The 27,862-nt window shown below is 45.4% G+C and overlaps 1 protein-coding gene across 1 annotated transcript in view; it reads right to left on the bottom strand.

The window, feature by feature from the left end:
- Positions 1 to 24,600, bottom strand: part of Mageb4 (MAGE family member B4) — a 73,669-nt gene extending 49,069 nt beyond the window's left edge. Inside the window, 1 exon segment of the mRNA NM_001177683.1 lies at positions 24,544 to 24,600. The gene's annotated coding sequence lies outside the window, so the exon portion shown is untranslated.
- Between the last annotated feature and the right edge of the window lie 3,262 nt (positions 24,601 to 27,862).

Genomic DNA, 27,862 nt, shown 5'->3' on the forward strand with positions numbered 1-27,862 from the left:
TAAAGCTATTAGGTCGCTTCGGGAGTTGGTTCACAAGGTCTCTGTGGTTAGACCCACCAAGGCCATCGTATGCGGGTAGGGGGAGACTTTGACCATATGTCATAATTAGCTTTCCAACACGGACAGCGCCTGTAGAGATAGACCCACTAAGGCTTCCGTACGGGGGTGTTAGCTTCTACTCTCACCAACCATCTTACCCTTCTCGGACGGACTGACTACTGTAAATACAGACCCATCAAAGGCACCATAGAGATGTGGACATCAATGCCCGTACAGACGTGTTAAGACACCTCAGAATTTAGTTCACGTGCTCTATGAAGTTAGACCCATCAGGGCCACCGTAAAGGGGCGGAGACTTTAGCCCTTAGAAACCATTAGGCTTCTGCAGGGGACAGAGCCTGTAGAGACAGAAACACTAAGATCACCTTTCAAGGGAAGGTCTTTCTGCTCCTACAAACCCTCCTAACCCCTCCTGAAACGGATGGAATCCTCTGGATATAGACCTAACAAAATGACCATCTAGTGGCAGAAATCAATGCCTGTACAAACCTATTAGGTTACTTCCGAAGATGGTTTGCGAGTTCTCTGTGACTAGACCCACCAAGGCTACCGTACACGGGTGGAGAATTACCACCAAAACACCTAATTAGGCTTCCATACACGGGCAGAGGCTAGGCCTGTAGAGAATGACCCAATAAGGCCACCGTACAGAGGTGGAACCTTGTACTCTCAGCAACCGAATTAACACGCTAAAAAAAAAATGATGGAATCCTGTGAATACAGACCCAACACAGCCACCGTACAGGGGTGAAAACAAATGCCTGGACAGATATATTAGGTCTCCTCAGAAGGTGTTCGCAAGGTCTCCGTGTTTAGAACTACCAAGATCACCGTATATAGGCGGAGACTTTTTCCCATAGAAACCAATGGGCTTCCGAAAGGGGCTGGGCCTGTAGAGACAGACTCACTAAGGCCACCGTACCAGGGTACAGACTTGTATTCTTGCAAACCCTCTTAACTCCTCTTGAAAGTGAAGGAATCCTGCGAATACAGACACAACACTGCCACCATACTGAGGTAGAGACCAATGCCTGTGTAAAACAACTAGGTCAATTCAGAAGCTGGTTCGTTAGGTCTCTGTTTTTACACCCACCAAGGCCACCATACATGGGCGGAGACTTTCTCCCATAAAACTTAGTTAGGCTTCTGGGGAGGGCTAAGGCCTGCAGAAAAAGACCCATAAGGCCTCCATAGAGGGGTGGAAATGTGTACTCTCAGGATCCCTATTAGCCCACTAAAAAAAAAAAAAATAAAAAAAAATAAAAACAAACAAACTTGGAATCCTGCCAATAGAGTCCCAACACAGCCACTATACAAGGCTGGAGACCAATCTCTGTATAAGCCTTTTAGGTTACTTCAGAAGCTTGTTCACAAGGTCTCAGTGGTTAGAATCACCAAGCACATCATATAGGGGAGGAGAATTATGCCCATATATACTAATTATGCTCCCAAAAGGGGAAGGAATATAGATAAAGACCTACTTAGGCCACCGTACAGCTGCAGGGCTTTGTGTTTAGCAGACACATTTAGCCCTCACGAATACCTTGGAATCGTATGACTACAGACCCATCAAAGCCAACATACAGGGGTAGAAACCAATGCCTGTAGTAAATTATTAGGAGACGTCAGAAGCCGATTCGTGAGGTCTCTGTGCCCAGTCCCACCTGGCCACCATATAGGGGCAGAAATATTTGTCCATACAAATCATTAGGCTGCTGACAGGGACAGAGCGTGTAGACACAGACCCACTAAGGGCACCTTACAAGGGTGGAAACTTGTGCTCCTACAAAGCTCTTAACCCCTCTCAAAAACAATAGAATCCTATGAATACAGAACCAAGAAAGCCACCATACAGGGGTAACAACCAATGACTTTGTAAAGCTATTAGGTCACTTCGGGAGTTGGTTCACAAGGTCTCTGTGGTTAGACCCACCTAGGCCATCGTATGCGGGTAGGGGGAGACTTTGACCATATGTCATAATTAGCTTTCCAACACGGACAGCGCCTGTAGAGATAGACCCACTAAGGCTTCCGTACGGGGGTGTTAGCTTCTACTCTCACCAACCATCTTACCCTTCTCGGACGGACTGACTACTGTGAATACAGACCCATCAAAGGCACCATAGAGATGTGGACATCAATGCCCGTACAGACGTGTTAAGACACCTCAGAATTTAGTTCACTTGCTCTCTGAAGATAGACCCATCAGGGCCACCGTAAAGTGGCGGAGACTTTAGCCCTTAGAAACCATTAGGCTTCTGCGGGGGACAGAGCCTGTAGAGACAGAAACACTAAGATTACCATTCAAGGGAAGGTCTTTCTGCTCCTACAAACCCTCCTAACCCCTCCTGAAACGGATGGAATGCTCTGGATATAGACCTAACAAAATGACCATCTAGTGGCAGAAATCAATGCCTGTACAAACCTATTAGGTCACTTCCGAAGATGGTTTGCGAGTTCTTTGTGACTAGACCCACCAAGGCTACCGTACACGGGTGGAGAATTACCACCAAAACACATAATTAGGCTTCCATACACGGGCAGAGGCTAGGCCTGTAGAGAATGACCCAATAAGGCCACCGTACAGAGGTGGAACCTTGTACTCTCAGCAACCGAATTAACACGCTAAAAAAAAAAAAATGATGGAATCCTGTGAATACAGACCCAACACAGCCACCGTACAGGGGTGAAAACAAATGCCTGGACAGATATATTAGGTCTCCTCAGAAGGTGTTCGCAAGGTCTCCGTGTTTAGAACTACCAAGATCACCGTATATAGGCGGAGACTTTTTCCCATAGTAACCAATGGGCTTCCGAAAGGGGCTGGGCCTGTAGAGACAGACTCACTAAGGCCACCGTACCAGGGTACAGACTTGTATTCTTGCAAACCCTCTTAACTCCTCTTGAAAGTGAAGGAATCCTGCGAATACAGACACAACACTGCCACCATACTGAGGTAGAGACCAATGCCTGTGTAAAACAACTAGGTCAATTCAGAAGCTGGTTCGTTAGGTCTCTGTTTTTACACCCACCAAGGCCACCATACATGGGCGGAGACTTTCTCCCATAAAACTTAGTTAGGCTTCTGGGGAGGGCTAAGGCCTGCAGAAAAAGACCCATAAGGCCTCCCTAGAGGGGTGGAAATGTGTACTCTCAGGATCCCTATTAGCCCACTAAAAAAAAATAACTAAAAAAAAATAAAAACAAACAAAAACTTGGAATCCTGCGAATAGAGTCCCAACACAGCCACTATACAAGGCTGGAGACCAATCTCTGTATAAGCCTTTTAGGTTACTTCAGAAGCTTGTTCACAAGGTCTCAGTGGTTAGAATCACCAAGCACATGATATAGGGGAGGAGAATTATGCCCATATATACTAATTATGCTCCCAAAAGGGGAAGGAATATAGATAAAGACCTACTTAGGCCACCGTACAGCTGCAGGGCTTTGTGTTTAGCAGACACATTTAGCCCTCACGAAAACCTTGGAATCCTATGACTACAGACCCATCAAAGCCAACATACAGGGGTAGAAACCAATGCCTGGAGTAAATTATTAGGAGACCTCAGAATCCGATACGTGAGGTCTCTGTGCCCAGTCCCACCTGGGCCACCATATAGGGGCAGAAATATTTGTCCATACAAATCATTAGGCTGCTGACAGGGACAGAGCGTGTAGACACAGACCCACTAAGGCCACCTTACAAGGGTGGAAACTTGTGCTCCTACAAAGCTCTTAACCCCTCTCAAAAACAATAGAATCCTATGAATACAGAACCAAGAAAGCCACCATACAGGGGTAACAACCAATGACTTTGTAAAGCTATTAGGTCACTTCGGGAGTTGGTTCACAAGGTCTCTGTGGTTAGACCCACCTAGGCCATCGTATGCGGGTAGGGGGAGACTTTGACCATATGTCATAATTAGCTTTCCAACACGGACAGCGCCTGTAGAGATAGACCCACTAAGGCTTCCGTACGGGGGTGTTAGCTTCTACTCTCACCAACCATCTTACCCTTCTCGGACGGACTGACTACTGTGAATACAGACCCATCAAAGGCACCATAGAGATGTGGACATCAATGCCCGTACAGACGTGTTAAGACACCTCAGAATTTAGTTCACGCGCTCTCTGAAGATAGACCCATCAGGGCCACCGTAAAGGGGCGGAGACTTTAGCCCTTAGAAACCATTAGGCTTCTGCCGGGGACAGAGCCTGTAGAGACAGAAACACTAAGATCACCATTCAAGGGAAGGTCTTTCTGCACCTACAAACCCTCCTAACCCCTCCTGAAACGGATGGAATCCTCTGGATATAGACCTAACAAAATGACCATCTAGTGGCAGAAATCAATGCCTGTACAAACCTATTAGGTCACTTCCGAAGATGGTTTGCGAGTTCTCTGTGACTAGACCCACCAAGGCTACCGTACACGGGTGGAGAATTACCACCAAAACACATAATTAGGCTTCCATACACGGGCAGAGGCTAGGCCTGTAGAGAATGACCCAATAAGGCCACCGTACAGAGGTGGAACCTTGTACTCTCAGCAACCGAATTAACACGCTAAAAAAAAAAAAAAATGATGGAATCCTGTGAATACAGACCCAACACAGCCACCGTACAGGGGTGAAAACAAATGCCTGGACAGATATATTAGGTCTCCTCAGAAGGTGTTCGCAAGGTCTCCGTGTTTAGAACTACCAAGATCACCGTATATAGGCGGAGACTTTTTCCCATAGAAACCAATGGGCTTCCGAAAGGGGCTGGGCCTGTAGAGACAGACTCACTAAGGCCACCGTACCAGGGTACAGACTTGTATTCTTGCAAACCCTCTTAACTCCTCTTGAAAGTGAAGGAATCCTGCGAATACAGACACAACACTGCCACCATACTGAGGTAGAGACCAATGCCTGTGTAAAACAACTAGGTCAATTCAGAAGCTGGTTCGTAAGGTCTCTGTTTTTACACCCACCAAGGCCACCATACATGGGCGGAGACTGTCTCCCATAAAACTTAGTTAGGCTTCTGGGGAGGGCTAAGGCCTGCAGACAAAGACACAATAAGGCCTCCCTAGAAGGGTGGAAATGTATACTCTCAGGATCCCTATTAGCCCACTAAAAAAAAAATAAAAAAAAATAAAAACAAACAAAAAACTTGGAATCCTGCCAATAGAGTCCCAACACAGCCACTATACAAGGCTGGAGACCAATCTCTGTATAAACCTTTTAGGTTACTTCAGAAGCTTGTTCACAAGGTCTCAGTGGTTAGAATCACCAAGCCCATCATATAGGGGAGGAGAATTCCGCCCATATATACTAATTATGCTCCCAAAAGGGGAAGGAATATAGATAAAGACCTACTTAGGCCACCGTACAGCTGCAGGGCTTTGTGTTTAGCAGACACATTTAGCCCTCACGAAAACCTTGGAATCCTATGACTACAGACCCATCAAAGCCAACATACAGGGGTAGAAACCAATGCCTGTAGTAAATTATTAGGAGACCTCAGAAGCCGATTCGTGAGGTCTCTGTGCCCAGTCCCACCTGGGCCACCATATAGGGGCAGAAATATTTGTCCATACAAATCATTAGGCTGCTGACAGGGACAGAGCGTGTAGACACAGACCCACTAAGGCCACCTTACAAGGGTGGAAACTTGTGCTCCTACAAAGCTCTTAACCCCTCTCAAAAACAAGAGAATCCTATGAATACAGAACCAAGAAAGCCACCATACAGGGGTAACAACCAATGACTTTGTAAAGCTATTAGGTCGCTTCGGGAGTTGGTTCACAAGGTCTCTGTGGTTAGACCCACCAAGGCCATCGTATGCGGGTAGGGGGAGACTTTGACCATATGTCATAATTAGCTTTCCAACACGGACAGCGCCTGTAGAGATAGACCCACTAAGGCTTCCGTACGGGGGTGTTAGCTTCTACTCTCACCAACCATCTTACCCTTCTCGGACGGACTGACTACTGTAAATACAGACCCATCAAAGGCACCATAGAGATGTGGACATCAATGCCCGTACAGACGTGTTAAGACACCTCAGAATTTAGTTCACGTGCTCTATGAAGTTAGACCCATCAGGGCCACCGTAAAGGGGCGGAGACTTTAGCCCTTAGAAACCATTAGGCTTCTGCCGGGGACAGAGCCTGTAGAGACAGAAACACTAAGATCACCTTTCAAGGGAAGGTCTTTCTGCTCCTACAAACCCTCCTAACCCCTCCTGAAACGGATGGAATCCTCTGGATATAGACCTAACAAAATGACCATCTAGTGGCAGAAATCAATGCCTGTACAAACCTATTAGGTTACTTCCGAAGATGGTTTGCGAGTTCTCTGTGACTAGACCCACCAAGGCTACCGTACACGGGTGGAGAATTACCACCAAAACACCTAATTAGGCTTCCATACACGGGCAGAGGCTAGGCCTGTAGAGAATGACCCAATAAGGCCACCGTACAGAGGTGGAACCTTGTACTCTCAGCAACCGAATTAACACGCTAAAAAAAAAAATGATGGAATCCTGTGAATACAGACCCAACACAGCCACCGTACAGGGGTGAAAACAAATGCCTGGACAGATATATTAGGTCTCCTCAGAAGGTGTTCGCAAGGTCTCCGTGTTTAGAACTACCAAGATCACCGTATATAGGCGGAGACTTTTTCCCATAGAAACCAATGGGCTTCCGAAAGGGGCTGGGCCTGTAGAGACAGACTCACTAAGGCCACCGTACCAGGGTACAGACTTGTATTCTTGCAAACCCTCTTAACTCCTCTTGAAAGTGAAGGAATCCTGCGAATACAGACACAACACTGCCACCATACTGAGGTAGAGACCAATGCCTGTGTAAAACAACTAGGTCAATTCAGAAGCCGGTTCGTTAGGTCTCTGTTTTTACACCCACCAAGGCCACCATACATGGGCGGAGACTTTCTCCCATAAAACTTAGTTAGGCTTCTGGGGAGGGCTAAGGCCTGCAGACAAAGACCCATAAGGCCTCCCTAGAGGGGTGGAAATGTGTACTCTCAGGATCCCTATTAGCCCACTAAAAAAATAAAAATAAAAAAAATAAAAACAAACAAAAAACTTGGAATCCTGCCAATAGAGTCCCAACACAGCCACTATACAAGGCTGGAGACCAATCTCTGTATAAGCCTTTTAGGTTACTTCAGAAGCTTGTTCACAAGGTCTCAGTGGTTAGAATCACCAAGCACATCATATAGGGGAGGAGAATTATGCCCATATATACTAATTATGCTCCCAAAAGGGGAAGGAATATAGATAAAGACCTACTTAGGCCACCGTACAGCTGCAGGGCTTTGTGTTTAGCAGACACATTTAGCCCTCACGAAAACCTTGGAATCCTATGACTACAGACCCATCAAAGCAAACATACAGGGGTAGAAACCAATGCCTGGAGTAAATTATTAGGAGACCTCAGAATCCGATACGTGAGGTCTCTGTGCCCAGTCCCACCTGGGCCACCATATAGGGGCAGAAATATTTGTCCATACAAATCATTAGGCTGCTGACAGGGACAGAGCGTGTAGACACAGACCCACTAAGGCCACCTTACAAGGGTGGAAACTTGTGCTCCTACAAAGCTCTTAACCCCTCTCAAAAACAATAGAATCCTATGAATACAGAACCAAGAAAGCCACCATACAGGGGTAACAACCAATGACTTTGTAAAGCTATTAGGTCACTTCGGGAGTTGGTTCACAAGGTCTCTGTGGTTAGACCCACCTAGGCCATCGTATGCGGGTAGGGGGAGACTTTGACCATATGTCATAATTAGCTTTCCAACACGGACAGCGCCTGTAGAGATAGACCCACTAAGGCTTCCGTACGGGGGTGTTAGCTTCTACTCTCACCAACCATCTTACCCTTCTCGGACGGACTGACTACTGTGAATACAGACCCATCAAAGGCACCATAGAGATGTGGACATCAATGCCCGTACAGACGTGTTAAGACACCTCAGAATTTAGTTCACTTGCTCTCTGAAGATAGACCCATCAGGGCCACCGTAAAGTGGCGGAGACTTTAGCCCTTAGAAACCATTAGGCTTCTGCGGGGGACAGAGCCTGTAGAGACAGAAACACTAAGATTACCATTCAAGGGAAGGTCTTTCTGCTCCTACAAACCCTCCTAACCCCTCCTGAAACGGATGGAATGCTCTGGATATAGACCTAACAAAATGACCATCTAGTGGCAGAAATCAATGCCTGTACAAACCTATTAGGTCACTTCCGAAGATGGTTTGCGAGTTCTTTGTGACTAGACCCACCAAGGCTACCGTACACGGGTGGAGAATTACCACCAAAACACATAATTAGGCTTCCATACACGGGCAGAGGCTAGGCCTGTAGAGAATGACCCAATAAGGCCACCGTACAGAGGTGGAACCTTGTACTCTCAGCAACCGAATTAACACGCTAAAAAAAAAAAAATGATGGAATCCTGTGAATACAGACCCAACACAGCCACCGTACAGGGGTGAAAACAAATGCCTGGACAGATATATTAGGTCTCCTCAGAAGGTGTTCGCAAGGTCTCCGTGTTTAGAACTACCAAGATCACCGTATATAGGCGGAGACTTTTTCCCATAGAAACCAATGGGCTTCCGAAAGGGGCTGGGCCTGTAGAGACAGACTCACTAAGGCCACCGTACCAGGGTACAGACTTGTATTCTTGCAAACCCTCTTAACTCCTCTTGAAAGTGAAGGAATCCTGCGAATACAGACACAACACTGCCACCATACTGAGGTAGAGACCAATGCCTGTGTAAAACAACTAGGTCAATTCAGAAGCTGGTTCGTTAGGTCTCTGTTTTTACACCCACCAAGGCCACCATACATGGGCGGAGACTTTCTCCCATAAAACTTAGTTAGGCTTCTGGGGAGGGCTAAGGCCTGCAGAAAAAGACCCATAAGGCCTCCCTAGAGGGGTGGAAATGTGTACTCTCAGGATCCCTATTAGCCCACTAAAAAAAAATAACTAAAAAAAAATAAAAACAAACAAAAACTTGGAATCCTGCCAATAGAGTCCCAACACAGCCACTATACAAGGCTGGAGACCAATCTCTGTATAAGCCTTTTAGGTTACTTCAGAAGCTTGTTCACAAGGTCTCAGTGGTTAGAATCACCAAGCACATGATATAGGGGAGGAGAATTATGCCCATATATACTAATTATGCTCCCAAAAGGGGAAGGAATATAGATAAAGACCTACTTAGGCCACCGTACAGCTGCAGGGCTTTGTGTTTAGCAGACACATTTAGCCCTCACGAAAACCTTGGAATCCTATGACTACAGACCCATCAAAGCCAACATACAGGGGTAGAAACCAATGCCTGGAGTAAATTATTAGGAGACCTCAGAATCCGATACGTGAGGTCTCTGTGCCCAGTCCCACCTGGGCCACCATATAGGGGCAGAAATATTTGTCCATACAAATCATTAGGCTGCTGACAGGGACAGAGCGTGTAGACACAGACCCACTAAGGCCACCTTACAAGGGTGGAAACTTGTGCTCCTACAAAGCTCTTAACCCCTCTCAAAAACAATAGAATCCTATGAATACAGAACCAAGAAAGCCACCATACAGGGGTAACAACCAATGACTTTGTAAAGCTATTAGGTCACTTCGGGAGTTGGTTCACAAGGTCTCTGTGGTTAGACCCACCTAGGCCATCGTATGCGGGTAGGGGGAGACTTTGACCATATGTCATAATTAGCTTTCCAACACGGACAGCGCCTGTAGAGATAGACCCACTAAGGCTTCCGTACGGGGGTGTTAGCTTCTACTCTCACCAACCATCTTACCCTTCTCGGACGGACTGACTACTGTGAATACAGACCCATCAAAGGCACCATAGAGATGTGGACATCAATGCCCGTACAGACGTGTTAAGACACCTCAGAATTTAGTTCACGCGCTCTCTGAAGATAGACCCATCAGGGCCACCGTAAAGGGGCGGAGACTTTAGCCCTTAGAAACCATTAGGCTTCTGCCGGGGACAGAGCCTGTAGAGACAGAAACACTAAGATCACCATTCAAGGGAAGGTCTTTCTGCACCTACAAACCCTCCTAACCCCTCCTGAAACGGATGGAATCCTCTGGATATAGACCTAACAAAATGACCATCTAGTGGCAGAAATCAATGCCTGTACAAACCTATTAGGTCACTTCCGAAGATGGTTTGCGAGTTCTCTGTGACTAGACCCACCAAGGCTACCGTACACGGGTGGAGAATTACCACCAAAACACCTAATTAGGCTTCCATACACGGGCAGAGGCTAGGCCTGTAGAGAATGACCCAATAAGGCCACCGTACAGAGGTGGAACCTTGTACTCTCAGCAACCGAATTAACACGCTAAAAAAAAAAAAAAATGATGGAATCCTGTGAATACAGACCCAACACAGCCACCGTACAGGGGTGAAAACAAATGCCTGGACAGATATATTAGGTCTCCTCTGAAGGTGTTCGCAAGGTCTCCGTGTTTAGAACTACCAAGATCACCGTATATAGGCGGAGACTTTTTCCCATAGAAACCAATGGGCTTCCGAAAGGGGCTGGGCCTGTAGAGACAGACTCACTAAGGCCACCGTACCAGGGTACAGACTTGTATTCTTGCAAACCCTCTTAACTCCTCTTGAAAGTGAAGGAATCCTGCGAATACAGACACAACACTGCCACCATACTGAGGTAGAGACCAATGCCTGTGTAAAACAACTAGGTCAATTCAGAAGCTGATTCGTAAGGTCTCTGTTTTTACACCCACCAAGGCCACCATACATGGGCGGAGACTGTCTCCCATAAAACTTAGTTAGGCTTCTGGGGAGGGCTAAGGCCTGCAGACAAAGACACAATAAGGCCTCCCTAGAAGGGTGGAAATGTATACTCTCAGGATCCCTATTAGCCCACTAAAAAAAAAAATAAAAAAAAATAAAAACAAACAAAAAACTTGGAATCCTGCCAATAGAGTCCCAACACAGCCACTATACAAGGCTGGAGACCAATCTCTGTATAAACCTTTTAGGTTACTTCAGAAGCTTGTTCACAAGGTCTCAGTGGTTAGAATCACCAAGCCCATCATATAGGGGAGGAGAATTCTGCCCATATATACTAATTATGCTCCCAAAAGGGGAAGGAATATAGATAAAGACCTACTTAGGCCACCGTACAGCTGCAGGGCTTTGTGTTTAGCAGACACATTTAGCCCTCACGAAAACCTTGGAATCCTATGACTACAGACCCATCAAAGCCAACATACAGGGGTAGAAACCAATGCCTGTAGTAAATTATTAGGAGACCTCAGAAGCCGATTCGTGAGGTCTCTGTGCCCAGTCCCACCTGGGCCACCATATAGGGGCAGAAATATTTGTCCATACAAATCATTAGGCTGCTGACAGGGACAGAGCGTGTAGACACAGACCCACTAAGGCCACCTTACAAGGGTGGAAACTTGTGCTCCTACAAAGCTCTTAACCCCTCTCAAAAACAAGAGAATCCTATGAATACAGAACCAAGAAAGCCACCATACAGGGGTAACAACCAATGACTTTGTAAAGCTATTAGGTCGCTTCGGGAGTTGGTTCACAAGGTCTCTGTGGTTAGACCCACCAAGGCCATCGTATGCGGGTAGGGGGAGACTTTGACCATATGTCATAATTAGCTTTCCAACACGGACAGCGCCTGTAGAGATAGACCCACTAAGGCTTCCGTACGGGGGTGTTAGCTTCTACTCTCACCAACCATCTTACCCTTCTCGGACGGACTGACTACTGTAAATACAGACCCATCAAAGGCACCATAGAGATGTGGACATCAATGCCCGTACAGACGTGTTAAGACACCTCAGAATTTAGTTCACGTGCTCTATGAAGTTAGACCCATCAGGGCCACCGTAAAGGGGCGGAGACTTTAGCCCTTAGAAACCATTAGGCTTCTGCCGGGGACAGAGCCTGTAGAGACAGAAACACTAAGATCACCTTTCAAGGGAAGGTCTTTCTGCTCCTACAAACCCTCCTAACCCCTCCTGAAACGGATGGAATCCTCTGGATATAGACCTAACAAAATGACCATCTAGTGGCAGAAATCAATGCCTGTACAAACCTATTAGGTTACTTCCGAAGATGGTTTGCGAGTTCTCTGTGACTAGACCCACCAAGGCTACCGTACACGGGTGGAGAATTACCACCAAAACACCTAATTAGGCTTCCATACACGGGCAGAGGCTAGGCCTGTAGAGAATGACCCAATAAGGCCACCATACAGAGGTGGAACCTTGTACTCTCAGCAACCGAATTAACACGCTAAAAAAAAAAATGATGGAATCCTGTGAATACAGACCCAACACAGCCACCGTACAGGGGTGAAAACAAATGCCTGGACAGATATATTAGGTCTCCTCAGAAGGTGTTCGCAAGGTCTCCGTGTTTAGAACTACCAAGATCACCGTATATAGGCGGAGACTTTTTCCCATAGAAACCAATGGGCTTCCGAAAGGGGCTGGGCCTGTAGAGACAGACTCACTAAGGCCACCGTACCAGGGTACAGACTTGTATTCTTGCAAACCCTCTTAACTCCTCTTGAAAGTGAAGGAATCCTGCGAATACAGACACAACACTGCCACCATACTGAGGTAGAGACCAATGCCTGTGTAAAACAACTAGGTCAATTCAGAAGCCGGTTCGTTAGGTCTCTGTTTTTACACCCACCAAGGCCACCATACATGGGCGGAGACTTTCTCCCATAAAACTTAGTTAGGCTTCTGGGGAGGGCTAAGGCCTGCAGACAAAGACCCATAAGGCCTCCCTAGAGGGGTGGAAATGTGTACTCTCAGGATCCCTATTAGCCCACTAAAAAAATAAAAATAAAAAAAATAAAAACAAACAAAAAACTTGGAATCCTGCCAATAGAGTCCCAACACAGCCACTATACAAGGCTGGAGACCAATCTCTGTATAAGCCTTTTAGGTTACTTCAGAAGCTTGTTCACAAGGTCTCAGTGGTTAGAATCACCAAGCACATCATATAGGGGAGGAGAATTATGCCCATATATACTAATTATGCTCCCAAAAGGGGAAGGAATATAGATAAAGACCTACTTAGGCCACCGTACAGCTGCAGGGCTTTGTGTTTAGCAGACACATTTAGCCCTCACGAAAACCTTGGAATCCTATGACTACAGACCCATCAAAGCAAACATACAGGGGTAGAAACCAATGCCTGGAGTAAATTATTAGGAGACCTCAGAATCCGATACGTGAGGTCTCTGTGCCCAGTCCCACCTGGGCCACCATATAGGGGCAGAAATATTTGTCCATACAAATCATTAGGCTGCTGACAGGGACAGAGCGTGTAGACACAGACCCACTAAGGCCACCTTACAAGGGTGGAAACTTGTGCTCCTACAAAGCTCTTAACCCCTCTCAAAAACAATAGAATCCTATGAATACAGAACCAAGAAAGCCACCATACAGGGGTAACAACCAATGACTTTGTAAAGCTATTAGGTCACTTCGGGAGTTGGTTCACAAGGTCTCTGTGGTTAGACCCACCTAGGCCATCGTATGCGGGTAGGGGGAGACTTTGACCATATGTCATAATTAGCTTTCCAACACGGACAGCGCCTGTAGAGATAGACCCACTAAGGCTTCCGTACGGGGGTGTTAGCTTCTACTCTCACCAACCATCTTACCCTTCTCGGACGGACTGACTACTGTGAATACAGACCCATCAAAGGCACCATAGAGATGTGGACATCAATGCCCGTACAGACGTGTTAAGACACCTCAGAATTTAGTTCACTTGCTCTCTGAAGTTAGACCCATCAGGGCCACCGTAAAGGGGCGGAGACTTTAGCCCTTAGAAACCATTAGGCTTCTGCCGGGGACAGAGCCTGTAGAGACAGAAACACTAAGATCACCATTCAAGGGAAGGTCTTTCTGCACCTACAAACCCTCCTAACCCCTCCTGAAACGGATGGAATCCTCTGGATATAGACCTAACAAAATGACCATCTAGTGGCAGAAATCAATGCCTGTACAAACCTATTAGGTCACTTCCGAAGATGGTTTGCGAGTTCTCTGTGACTAGACCCACCAAGGCTACCGTACACGGGTGGAGAATTACCACCAAAACACCTAATTAGGCTTCCATACACGGGCAGAGGCTAGGCCTGTAGAGAATGACCCAATAAGGCCACCGTACAGAGGTGGAACCTTGTACTCTCAGCAACCGAATTAACACGCTAAAAAAAAAAAAAAATGATGGAATCCTGTGAATACAGACCCAACACAGCCACCGTACAGGGGTGAAAACAAATGCCTGGACAGATATATTAGGTCTCCTCAGAAGGTGTTCGCAAGGTCTCCGTGTTTAGAACTACCAAGATCACCGTATATAGGCGGAGACTTTTTCCCATAGAAACCAATGGGCTTCCGAAAGGGGCTGGGCCTGTAGAGACAGACTCACTAAGGCCACCGTACCAGGGTACAGACTTGTATTCTTGCAAACCCTCTTAACTCCTCTTGAAAGTGAAGGAATCCTGCGAATACAGACACAACACTGCCACCATACTGAGGTAGAGACCAATGCCTGTGTAAAACAACTAGGTCAATTCAGAAGCTGGTTCGTAAGGTCTCTGTTTTTACACCCACCAAGGCCACCATACATGGGCGGAGACTGTCTCCCATAAAACTTAGTTAGGCTTCTGGGGAGGGCTAAGGCCTGCAGACAAAGACACAATAAGGCCTCCCTAGAAGGGTGGAAATGTATACTCTCAGGATCCCTATTAGCCCACTAAAAAAATAAAAATAAAAAAAATAAAAACAAACAAAAAACTTGGAATCCTGCCAATAGAGTCCCAACACAGCCACTATACAAGGCTGGAGACCAATCTCTGTATAAACCTTTTAGGTTACTTCAGAAGCTTGTTCACAAGGTCTCAGTGGTTAGAATCACCAAGCCCATCATATAGGGGAGGAGAATTCCGCCCATATATACTAATTATGCTCCCAAAAGGGGAAGGAATATAGATAAAGACCTACTTAGGCCACCGTACAGCTGCAGGGCTTTGTGTTTAGCAGACACATTTAGCCCTCACGAAAACCTTGGAATCCTATGACTACAGACCCATCAAAGCCAACATACAGGGGTAGAAACCAATGCCTGTAGTAAATTATTAGGAGACCTCAGAAGCCGATTCGTGAGGTCTCTGTGCCCAGTCCCACCTGGGCCACCATATAGGGGCAGAAATATTTGTCCATACAAATCATTAGGCTGCTGACAGGGACAGAGCGTGTAGACACAGACCCACTAAGGCCACCTTACAAGGGTGGAAACTTGTGCTCCTACAAAGCTCTTAACCCCTCTCAAAAACAAGAGAATCCTATGAATACAGAACCAAGAAAGCCACCATACAGGGGTAACAACCAATGACTTTGTAAAGCTATTAGGTCGCTTCGGGAGTTGGTTCACAAGGTCTCTGTGGTTAGACCCACCAAGGCCATCGTATGCGGGTAGGGGGAGACTTTGACCATATGTCATAATTAGCTTTCCAACACGGACAGCGCCTGTAGAGATAGACCCACTAAGGCTTCCGTACGGGGGTGTTAGCTTCTACTCTCACCAACCATCTTACCCTTCTCGGACGGACTGACTACTGTAAATACAGACCCATCAAAGGCACCATAGAGATGTGGACATCAATGCCCGTACAGACGTGTTAAGACACCTCAGAATTTAGTTCACGTGCTCTATGAAGTTAGACCCATCAGGGCCACCGTAAAGGGGCGGAGACTTTAGCCCTTAGAAACCATTAGGCTTCTGCCGGGGACAGAGCCTGTAGAGACAGAAACACTAAGATCACCTTTCAAGGGAAGGTCTTTCTGCTCCTACAAACCCTCCTAACCCCTCCTGAAACGGATGGAATCCTCTGGATATAGACCTAACAAAATGACCATCTAGTGGCAGAAATCAATGCCTGTACAAACCTATTAGGTTACTTCCGAAGATGGTTTGCGAGTTCTCTGTGACTAGACCCACCAAGGCTACCGTACACGGGTGGAGAATTACCACCAAAACACCTAATTAGGCTTCCATACACGGGCAGAGGCTAGGCCTGTAGAGAATGACCCAATAAGGCCACCGTACAGAGGTGGAACCTTGTACTCTCAGCAACCGAATTAACACGCTAAAAAAAAAAATGATGGAATCCTGTGAATACAGACCCAACACAGCCACCGTACAGGGGTGAAAACAAATGCCTGGACAGATATATTAGGTCTCCTCAGAAGGTGTTCGCAAGGTCTCCGTGTTTAGAACTACCAAGATCACCGTATATAGGCGGAGACTTTTTCCCATAGAAACCAATGGGCTTCCGAAAGGGGCTGGGCCTGTAGAGACAGACTCACTAAGGCCACCGTACCAGGGTACAGACTTGTATTCTTGCAAACCCTCTTAACTCCTCTTGAAAGTGAAGGAATCCTGCGAATACAGACACAACACTGCCACCATACTGAGGTAGAGACCAATGCCTGTGTAAAACAACTAGGTCAATTCAGAAGCCGGTTCGTTAGGTCTCTGTTTTTACACCCACCAAGGCCACCATACATGGGCGGAGACTGTCTCCCATAAAACTTAGTTAGGCTTCTGGGGAGGGCTAAGGCCTGCTGACAAAGACCCAATAAGGCCTCCCTAGAAGGGTGGAAATGTGTACTCTCAGGATCCCTATTAGCCCACTAAAAAAAAAAAAATAAAAAAAACAATAAAAACAAACAAAAAACTTGGAATCCTGCCAATAGAGTCCCAACACAGCCACTATACAAGGCTGGAGACCAATCTCTGAATAAACCTTTTAGGTTACTTCAGAAGCTTGTTCACAAGGTCTCAGTGGTTAGAATCACCAAGCCCATCATATAGGGGAGGAGAATTCCGCCCATATATACTAATTATGCTCCCAAAAGGGGAAGGAATATAGATAAAGACCTACTTAGGCCACCGTACAGCTGCAGGGCTTTGTGTTTAGCAGACACATTTAGCCCTCACGAAAACCTTGGAATCCTATGATTACAGACCCATCAAAGCGAACATACAGGGGTAGAAACCAATGCCTGTAGTAAATTATTAGGAGACCTCAGAAGCCGATTCATGAGGTCTCTGTGCCCAGTCCCACCTGGGCCACCATATAGGGGCAGAAATATTTGTCCATACAAATCATTAGGCTGCTGACAGGGACAGAGCGTGTAGACACAGACCCACTAAGGCCACCTTACAAGGGTGGAAACTTGTGCTCCTACAAAGCTCTTAACCCCTCTCAAAAACAAGAGAATCCTATGAATACAGAACCAAGAAAGCCACCATACAGGGGTAACAACCAATGACTTTGTAAAGCTATTAGGTCGCTTCGGGAGTTGGTTCACAAGGTCTCTGTGGTTAGACCCACCAAGGCCATCGTATGCGGGTAGGGGGAGACTTTGACCATATGTCATAATTAGCTTTCCAACACGGACAGCGCCTGTAGAGATAGACCCACTAAGGCTTCCGTACGGGGGTGTTAGCTTCTACTCTCACCAACCATCTTACCCTTCTCGGACGGACTGACTACTGTAAATACAGACCCATCAAAGGCACCATAGAGATGTGGACATCAATGCCCGTACAGACGTGTTAAGACACCTCAGAATTTAGTTCACGTGCTCTATGAAGTTAGACCCATCAGGGCCACCGTAAAGGGGCGGAGACTTTAGCCCTTAGAAACCATTAGGCTTCTGCCGGGGACAGAGCCTGTAGAGACAGAAACACTAAGATCACCTTTCAAGGGAAGGTCTTTCTGCTCCTACAAACCCTCCTAACCCCTCCTGAAACGGATGGAATCCTCTGGATATAGACTTAACAAAATGACCATCTAGTGGCAGAAATCAATGCCTGTACAAACCTATTAGGTTACTTCCGAAGATGGTTTGCGAGTTCTCTGTGACTAGACCCACCAAGGCTACCGTACACGGGTGGAGAATTACCACCAAAACACCTAATTAGGCTTCCATACACGGGCAGAGGCTAGGCCTGTAGAGAATGACCCAATAAGGCCACCGTACAGAGGTGGAACCTTGTACTCTCAGCAACCAAATTAACACACTAAAAAAAATGATGGAATCCTGTGAATACAGACCCAACACAGCCACCGTACAGGGGTGAACACCTATGCCAGGACAGATATATTAGGTCTCCTCAGAAGTTGTTCGCAAGGTCTCAGTGTTTAGAAGCACCAAGTTCCCAGTATATAGGCGGAGACTTTTTCCCATGGAAACCAATGGGCTTCCGAAAGGGGCTGGGCCTGTAGAGACAGACTCACTAAGGCCACCATACCAGGGTAGAGACTTGTATTCTTGCAAACCCTCTTAACTCCTCTTGAAAGTGACGGAATCCTGCGAATACAGACACAACACTGCCACCATACTGAGGTAGAGACCAATGCCTGTGTAAACCTATTAGGTCAATTCAGAAGCTGGTTCGTTAGGTCTCTGTGGTTAGACCCACCAAGGCCACCATACATGGGCGGAGACTTTCTCCCATAAAACTTAGGTAGGCTTCTGGGGAGGGGTAAGGCCTGCAGAAAAAGACCCAATAAGGCCTCCCTAGAGGGGTGGAAAAGTGTACTCTCAGGATCCCTATTAGCCCAATTAAAAAAAAAAAAAAACTTGGAATCCTGCCAATAGAGTCCCAACACAATCACTATACAAGGGTGGAGACCATCACTGTATAAACCTTATAGGTTACTTCAGGAGCTTGTTCAGAAGGTCTCAGTGGTTAGAACCACCAAGCCCATCATAAACGGGCGGAGAATTCCGCCCATATATACTAATTATGCTCCCAAAAGGGGAAGGAACATAGATAAAGACCTACTTAGGCCACTGTACAGCTGCAGGGTTTTTTGTTTAGTAGACACATTTAGCCCTCACGAAAGCCATGGAATCCTATGACTACAGACCTGTCAAAACCAACATACAGGGGTTAAACCAAAACCTGTAGTAAATTATTAGGAGACTTCAGAAGCCGATTCGTGAGGTCTCTGTGCCTAGTCCCACCAAGGCCACTATAGGGCCAGAAATATTTGTCCATACAAACCATTAGGCTGCTGACAGAGACAGAGCGTGTAGACACAGACCCAGTAAGGCCACCTTACAAGGGTGGAAACTTGTGCTCCTACAAAGCTCTTAACCCCTCTCAAAAACAATAGAATCCTATGAATACAGAACCAAGAAAGCCACCATACAGGGGTAACAACCAATGACTTTGTAAAGCTATTAGGTCAATTCTGGAGTTGGTTCACAAGGTCTCTGTGGTTAGGCCCACCTAGGCCATCGTATGCGGGTAGGGGGAGACTTTGACCATATGTCATAATTAGCTTTCCAACACGGACAGCGCCTGTAGAGATAGACCCACTAAGGCTACCGTACAGGGGTGTTATCTTCTACTCTCACCAACCCTCCTACCCTTCTCGAACGGACTGACTACTGTGAATACAGACCCATCAAAGGCACCATAGAGATGTGGAAATCAATGCCCATACAGACGTGTTAAGACACCTCAGAATTTAGTTCACGCGCTCCGTGTAGTTAGACCCATCATGGCCACCGTAAATGGGCGGAGACCTTAGCCCTTAGAAACCATTAGGCTTCTGCCCGGGACAGAGCCTGTAGAGACAGAACCAGTAAGGTCACGATACAAGGGAAGGTCTTTCTGCTCCTAAACACCCTCCTAACCCCTCCTGAAACGGATGGAATCCTCTGGATACAGACCTAACAAAATGACCCTACAGTGGCAGAAATCAATGCCTGTTCAAACCTATTAGGTCACTTCCGAAGATGGTTTGCGAGTTCTCTGTTACTAGACCCACCAAGGCTACCGTACAGGGGTCGAGAATTACTTCCAAAACACCTAATTAGTCTTCCATACACGGGCAGAGGCTAGACCTGTAGAGAATGACCCAATAAGGCCACCGTACAGAGGTGGAACCTTGTACTCTCAGCAACCGAATTAACACGCTAAAAATAATGATGGATGGGTTCGGTCCCCAGCTCTGAAAAAAAGAACCAAAAAAAAAAAAATGATGGAATCCTGTGAATACAGACCCAACACAGCCACCGTACAGGGGTGAAAACCAATGCCTGGACAGATATATTAGGTCTCCTCAGAAGTTGTTCGCAATGCCTCCGTGTTTAGAACCACCTAGAACACCGTATATAGGCGGAGACACTTTTTCCCATAGAAACCAATGGGCTTCCGAAAGGGGCTGGGCCTGTAGAGACAGACTCACTAAGGCCACCGTACCAGGGTAGAGACTTGTATTCTTGCAAACCCTCTTAACTCCTCTTGAAAGTGACGGAATCCTGCGAATACAGACCCAACACTGCCACCATACTGAGGTAGAGACCAATGCCTGTGTAAACCTATTAGGTCAATTCAGAAGCTGGTTCGTTAGGTCTCTGTGGTTAGACCCACCAAGGCCACCATACATGGGCGGAGACTTTCTCCCATAAAACTTAAGTAGGCTTCTGGGGAGGGGTAAGGCCTGCAGACAAAGACCCAATAAGGCCTCCCTAGAGGGGTGGAAATGTGTACTCTCAGGATCCCTATTAGCCCAATTAAAAAAAATAAAAAACTTGGAATCCTGCCAATAGAGTCCCAACACAGCCACTATACAAGGCTGGAGACCAATCTCTGCATAAACCTTTTAGGTTACTTCAGAAGCTTGTTCACAAGGTCTCAGTGGTTAGAACCACCAAGCCCATCATACAGGGGCGGAGAATTCCGCCCATATATACTAAGTATGCTCCCAAAAGGGGAAGGAATATAGATAAAGACCTACTTAGGCCACCGTAGAGCTGCAGGGCTTTGTCTTTAGCAGATACATTCAGCCCTCACGAAAACCATGGAATCTTATGAGTATAGACCCGTCAAAGTCAACATACAGGGGTAGAAACCAATGCCTGTAGTAAATTATTAGGAGACCTCAGAAGCCGATTCGTGAGGTCTCTGTGCCTAGTCCCACCAAGGCCACCATATAGGGGCAGAGATATTTGTCCATACAAATCATTAGGCTGCTGACAGGGACAGAGCATGTAGACACAGACCCACTAAGGCCACCTTACTAGGGTGGAAACTTGTGCTCCTACAGACTCTTTTTTTTTTTTTTTTTTGGTTCTTTTTTTTCCGGAGCTGGGGACCGAACCCAGGGCCTTGTGCTTCCTAGGCAAGCGCTCTACCACTGAGCTAAATCCCCAACCCCTCCTACAAACTCTTAACCCCTCTCAAAAACAGTAGAATCCTATGAATACAGAACCAAGAAAGCCACCATACAGTGGTAACAACCAATGACTTTGTACAGCTATTAGGTCACTTCGGGAGTTGGTTCACAAGGTCTCTGTGGTTAGACCCACCTAGGCCATGCGGGTATGGGGAGACTTTGACCATATGTCATAATTAGCTTTCCAACACGGACAGCGCCTGTAGAGATAGACCCACTAAGGCTACCGTACGGGGTTGTTATCTTCTACTCTCACCAACCCTCTTACCCTTCTCGAACGGACTGACTGACTACTGTGAATACAGACCCATCAAAGGCACCATAGAGATGTGGAAATCAATGCCTGTACAGACGTATTAAGACACCTCAGAATTTAGTTCACGCGCTCTCTGAAGTTAGACCCGTCAGGGCCACCGTAAAGGGGCAGAGACTATACACCTTAGAAACCATTAGGCTTCTGCCGGGGACAGAGCCTGTAGAGACAGAACCACTAAGGTCACCATACAAGGGAAGGTCTTTCTGCTCCTAAACACCCTCCTAACCCCTCCTGAAACGGATGGAATCCTCTGGATACAGACCTAACAAAATGACCCTACAGTGGCAGAAATCAATGCCTGTACAAACCTATTAGGTCACTTCCGAAGATGGTTTGCGAGTTCTCTGTTACTAGACCCACCAAGGCTACCGTACAGGGGTCGAGAATTACTTCCAAAACACCTAATTAGTCTTCCATACACGGGCAGAGGCTAGACCTGTAGAGAATGACCCAATAAGGCCACCGTACAGAGGTGGAACCTTGTACTCTCAGCAACCGAATTAACACGCTAAAAATAATGATGGATGGGTTCGGTCCCCAGCTCTGAAAAAAAGAACCAAAAAAAAAAAAAAAAAAAGATGGAATCCTGTGAATACAGACCCAACACAGCCACCGTACAGGGGTGAAAACAAATGCCTGCATAGATATATTAGGTCTCCTCAGAAGTTGTTCGCAAGGTCTCCGTGTTTAGAACTACCAAGATCACCGTATATAGGCGGAGACTTTTTCCCATAGAAACCAATGGGCTTCCGAAAGGGGCTGGGCCTGTAGAGACAGAACCACTAAGGTCACCATACAAGGGAAGGTCTTTCTGCTCCTACAAACCCTCCTAACCCCTCCCGAAAGGGATGGAATCCTCTGGATATAGACCTAACAAAATGACCCTACAGTGGCAGAAATCAATGCCTGTACAAACCTATTAGGTCACTTCCGAAGATGGTTTGCGAGTTCTCTGTGACTAGACCCACCAAGGCTACTGTACAGGGGTGGAGAATTACTACCAAAACACCTAATTAGGCTTCCATACACGGGCAGAGGCTAGGCCTGTAGAGAATGACCCAATAAGGCCACCGTACAGAGGAGGAACCTTGTACTCTCAGCAACCGAAGTAACAGGCTAAAAAAAAATGATGGAATCCTGTGAATACAGACCCAACACAGCCACCGTACAGGGGTGAAAACCAATGCCTGGACAGATATATTAGGTCTCCTCAGAAGTTGTTCGCAAGGTCTTCGTGTTTAGAACTACCAAGATCACCGTATATAGGCGGTGACTTTTTGCCCTAGAAACCAATGGGCTTCCGAAAGGGGCTGGGCCTGTAGAGACAGACTCACTAAGGCCACATACCAGGGTAGAGGCTTGTATTCTTGCAAACCCTCTTAACTCCTCTTAAAAGTGAAGGAATCCTGCGAATACAGACCCAACACTCCACCATATAGAGGTGGAGACCAATGTATGTGTAAACCTATTAGGTCAATTCAGAAGCTGGTTCGTAAGGTCTCTGTGTTTAGACCCACCAAGGCCACCGTATATGGGCAGAAACTTTCTCCCATAAAACTTAGTTGAGCTTCTGGGGAGGGGCAAGTCCTGCAGAGAAAGACCCACTAAGGCCCCCGTAGATCTCTGGAAACGTTTTCTTTCAGCAACTCTATTAGCCCACTCAAAAAAAAAAAAAAGATGTAATCCTGTGAATACCCACCCAACACTGTCACCATACAGGGGTGGAGACCAATGCCTGTATAAACCTATTAGGTTACTTCTGAACCTGGTTCACATGGTCTCACTAGTTAGAACCAGCAATTCTACCGTATAGGGGCGGAGACTTTCATCCATACAACTTAATTCGGCCTCCCACAGGGACAGAGCCTTTAGTGACAGACCCACTACGGCCACCGTACAGGGGTGGACCCTTGTACTCCACCAATCCTATTAGCCCTCTCGAAATGGACCGCATCCTCTGAATCCTGACCCAGCTGAGCCACCATAGAGTGTTGGATGTCATTGCCTGTACAGACCTATTAAATCCCTTCAGAAGTTGGTTAGTGAAGTCTGCGTAGTTAGACTCACCAAGGCCACCGTATGAGTTGGAGACGTTCACCCATAAAACCTATTTAGGCTTCCAGACAAGGGCAGCCCCATTAAGGCCACTGTACTGGGGTTGGGATTTTGGCTCTCTTAAACTCAATTATGCCACTAGACTGGTGGGCGTGGTAGAGGCCTATGAAGGTATACCCCCCAAGGCAACTGTAGGGACAGAGACCTTTGCCCATACTCCCTAATCATTATTATAGAAAGGCAGTGAAGCATGTAGAATCATACCCACTAACACCATTATCCATGGATGGATCCTTTTGCTGTCACAAATGCAATTAGTCTTATCAAAAGTGTGGATGGCCTTTGTACATAATGTTATTGAGGCCATCATACAGACGGGCAGGTGGTGTGAGTTTTGTGGAGGTTGACCCAATAAGGACAGCATACCATGGTGGAGAAAATTCCAGTGGAGCCACTTCGACCACTACAGGGCATCAGAGTTCTGTGTATATCCACTCCACCCCCTCCTCCAGAACATGTAATTTTTAAAAGTGGCTTCTCTCTAGCCTTTAAGCCCTGGTCTTTTAATTTCTCTTGTCTAAGTCTAAAGGTAGCACACCAAGACCTCATTACATAAGGGGAAAGTAAAGTGGAAAGACTCGGTACAACTGGCAGTTCCACAGGCCCAAGGTCTATAAGTGCCTTTTCAGAGTAAAGGACTCAGAGGAGGAACAACAAAGAAGTTTTGAAAACGAGTTTGTAACCAGTTTAAAGCAGGTTATCCAACCCAAACACCCACAATACCTAGGATTAATCTCTGCAGACTGTATTCCAAGCCTCTTCTTCCTAGATTCTGGAGCGTGAAGTAGCTGGAAAGTGAAGTAATCTTCAACTTCCGGTCCCTCCCACTGTTTTCCTGTGGTCTTCTAAATATATCTCTCATGGGAGGCACGCTAGCTCTTATCTTTTGTTCCGGACTAGGAGGTTCCCTCGTCTTATGGTTCTGTCTTTTCTAGTTCATTCTTGCTCATCCATATTGGGTACAAAGCATCCACATGCTTTGTCTCCCTTTCACTACGCTTAGTTTCCATTATCTTCTCCAATTTCCTCTCCTGCCATCAGCTCTCCTACTCTCTCCCCCCTCCTCTTCCCTCCGTTCCAGTCTTCTGTACAGTGTTCTTGTACAGTAGTTCAGTGTTCTTGTCTTGCCCTCCTGTCCCCTCCCTTCTCTCTCCTTCCTCACTCCCCACCTTCCTGCTCCTTTAGCCTTGATTCCCCGCCCTCCCTTACCCTGCCCACCCTCCTTCCACGCCCACCTTCTTATCCTCTCCCCTCCTCTAAAATTCTATCCCTTCCCCACCTACTTCACTCCCCTGCTTTAGTCTATAATATCCTCACCCTCTCTCCTCACTTCCTCCATTCTCCCCTTCTCCTTTCTCCCCTCCTTATTCATCTCTTCCCTTATTTTGCCTTTCCTCTCCAACCTGCCCACCTCTCCTTAGTTTTCTTTTCTTTTGCTTTCTCCTCTTCTCCACTAACCTCCTCTACCCCATCTACCTCTCTCCCTATTTTGGATCCCCTATTTCTTTCCCACGTATCATTATTATTTTGTTATTTCACTCCTTCTTCTACCTACTTCTCCCTTCCCTTTTACTGCCCTCCTCACCATTCCTCAAATCTCTCTTCCTTTCCCATCTGCTTTTCTCCTTGCCTATTTGTCCCCTTCATTCCTTTTCTTTCTCCTCTCTTCCCCTTCTCCACCTCTTCCTCATTCTTCCCTCTCTACCATTCCACTCTCTTGAATCACTATGTGCTCAGGCTGCACTGGAACTTTGTTTTTGTATGGTTGGTCTTGAACTCTCAATACTCTGGATTGCTTGGATTAAAGGTATACAACTAATCTTGATTGTTCCCATATCATCAGAAATTTGCTTTCTCAGGGAGATTTGTTCTGAGGTACTTTGCTTGTAACCTTTCATGGACATAAACTGACAATCAGCCTGCCCGTGTTTCATGAATTCTGAGATTATATGTGTTTACTGTTATACTTAAATCCCATTAAACTTACTTTTCATCCTCATTGTTTGTAGGTGATCAGCCACTTCCATTCAGCAGAATTTGTGCCCAACCCTCAAAATAACGACATTAATCACTGAGATTGCAGGTATGAAGTACTAGTGTGCTTCATCTAGCTACTTTTATCTGGCCTGGTTGAAAAAGGTCATGGTAGATAAAGGAAAAGAGACTGCGATCTGTATAATTTGAAATATGACTGTCTTGTGTTCTCATTTCAGTTCTCTCTACTGCTGTCCAGTACTGGATATAAAACCGTTTATTATATGAAATCATCCCCTTTATCCAAGTATATGGCCTGGCTGCCTGTAATGGGAAATGGGGAGGGCAGCTCATTAGCCAGATGACTGTGTTTGGGTCCTCTGCTGACTGACATAATGGTATGTCCAAGATGTTCAGGAGTGAACTTCTACCCTTATCAGATATTAGTCTTGATTATATTTGCTGCTCTGTTTTCACCCTTGTAGGTATTTTCTGTTATGATCATAATAAATTGCTGACTAGGTTTCTTCCACTAAACATGATTCGAGGAATTTAGTACTTTCATGGGACTCACCAAACTCAAACATTTATGCTCCCTAAAACTCCATTGATAATAGCAATTATAGTTGCTGCCTTAGATTCCTTCACTAAGGAATTAAAAATGTTCTGTTCCAGATGAAACAAGTCAAACTTGAAAATGTTCTTTTCAGTTATTATGTCATCTTCTACCATAAACTGCACACCTGCTTCCATTTTATGGTACATTCATTCATAGATTCTAGTTCCACACAGAGCTAGAATTGGAGAGGTTTGTTTTTGTTTTTATTCCTTTCATTGTTCCATGATTTATTTCAATCATGGGGCAGCAGGCTGAACTTTGTTAGCATCTTCCCAGCCACAAGTGGGGCAATAAGTAATAATAATGTAAGATCAATTAGTATATTTTCTTCTCTTGTGAGTAAACTAATTCTATTGAAGATTACATTTTCATATTTTTTGCATGCCTTAATAACTTTTTTTTTACAGAACTGCAATTAGCCTTTCAATTTGTTGTAAAAATTTTATCTGAGAGAGAACAGATGACACTTTTTCTTTTGAATGTTCCTGGATTATTTTGTTTCACATGATAATTTAGTTATATCCAGTTTTCTGCAAATGTCATAGCTTTGTACTTGAAAGCTGAGTAAAATGTGTGTGTGTGTGTGTGTGTGTGTGTGTGTGTGTGTGTGTGTGTGTGAAATTCCTGTTTACCTGGTGGTGGTTACCTAAACTTATTGTATGATTTCGTTATTATATAAGATCCATGCTAAACATAATGATACATCTTTATGATAATATCCCTTACGTTCTTTTTTTATGTATTTAGAATGTATATAAATGTATAATACAGTACCTATATTTTATGGATTTTAAACTGCTTTACTGACTTCCATAGTATTTAGACTAATTTAAAACCCCATAAACAGTATAACAGTTTTCTCTTCTCCTCCTAACTTTGCCAAAATTTATTTATAATATTCTCACTGATATAAAATAAATTCTAAATATAGTATATTGATTTGAGTTTCCCTGATGTCTCAAAATGTTTAACTTTTTCATGTTTTTATTAGTCCTTTGTATTTCACTATCCAATTGCCCTCTTACTAAATTGTTTGTGTTTTGCTGTGCATGCTTTTAATTGTTTAAAATTTTTCCATACTAACTCACTGTAATATGAATTAGTAGTAAAATTTTTTTCTATTATTTTATCCCTTCATTCTTGTTGTCACTTTAGTATACAACTAAAATTTCCTTGGTTTTTGATCAGTAGTTGTGATGTGCAGTTAGCTCTGTATCTAGTTCACTTTAATGTTGGTAGCCATCACCTTTATCAGTTAATTCTTTAGGGATGACAGTATAGTAGCAATAAATAATATTCATATTATTGCCCTACTAATGTTAAACATTTTGTATATATAGGACTTGTACATTTTATTTTCTTAGTATCATTTCTTTCTATTTCTTTCAGTTTTTGTTGGAAAATATTTATGAACTTGTTTATATACCTTTAAAGAATTGGTTTTCTTTT

Source organism: Rattus norvegicus, chromosome X, assembly GCF_036323735.1.
Source record: "Rattus norvegicus strain BN/NHsdMcwi chromosome X, GRCr8, whole genome shotgun sequence".
Classification (NCBI taxonomy): Eukaryota; Metazoa; Chordata; class Mammalia; order Rodentia; family Muridae; genus Rattus; species Rattus norvegicus.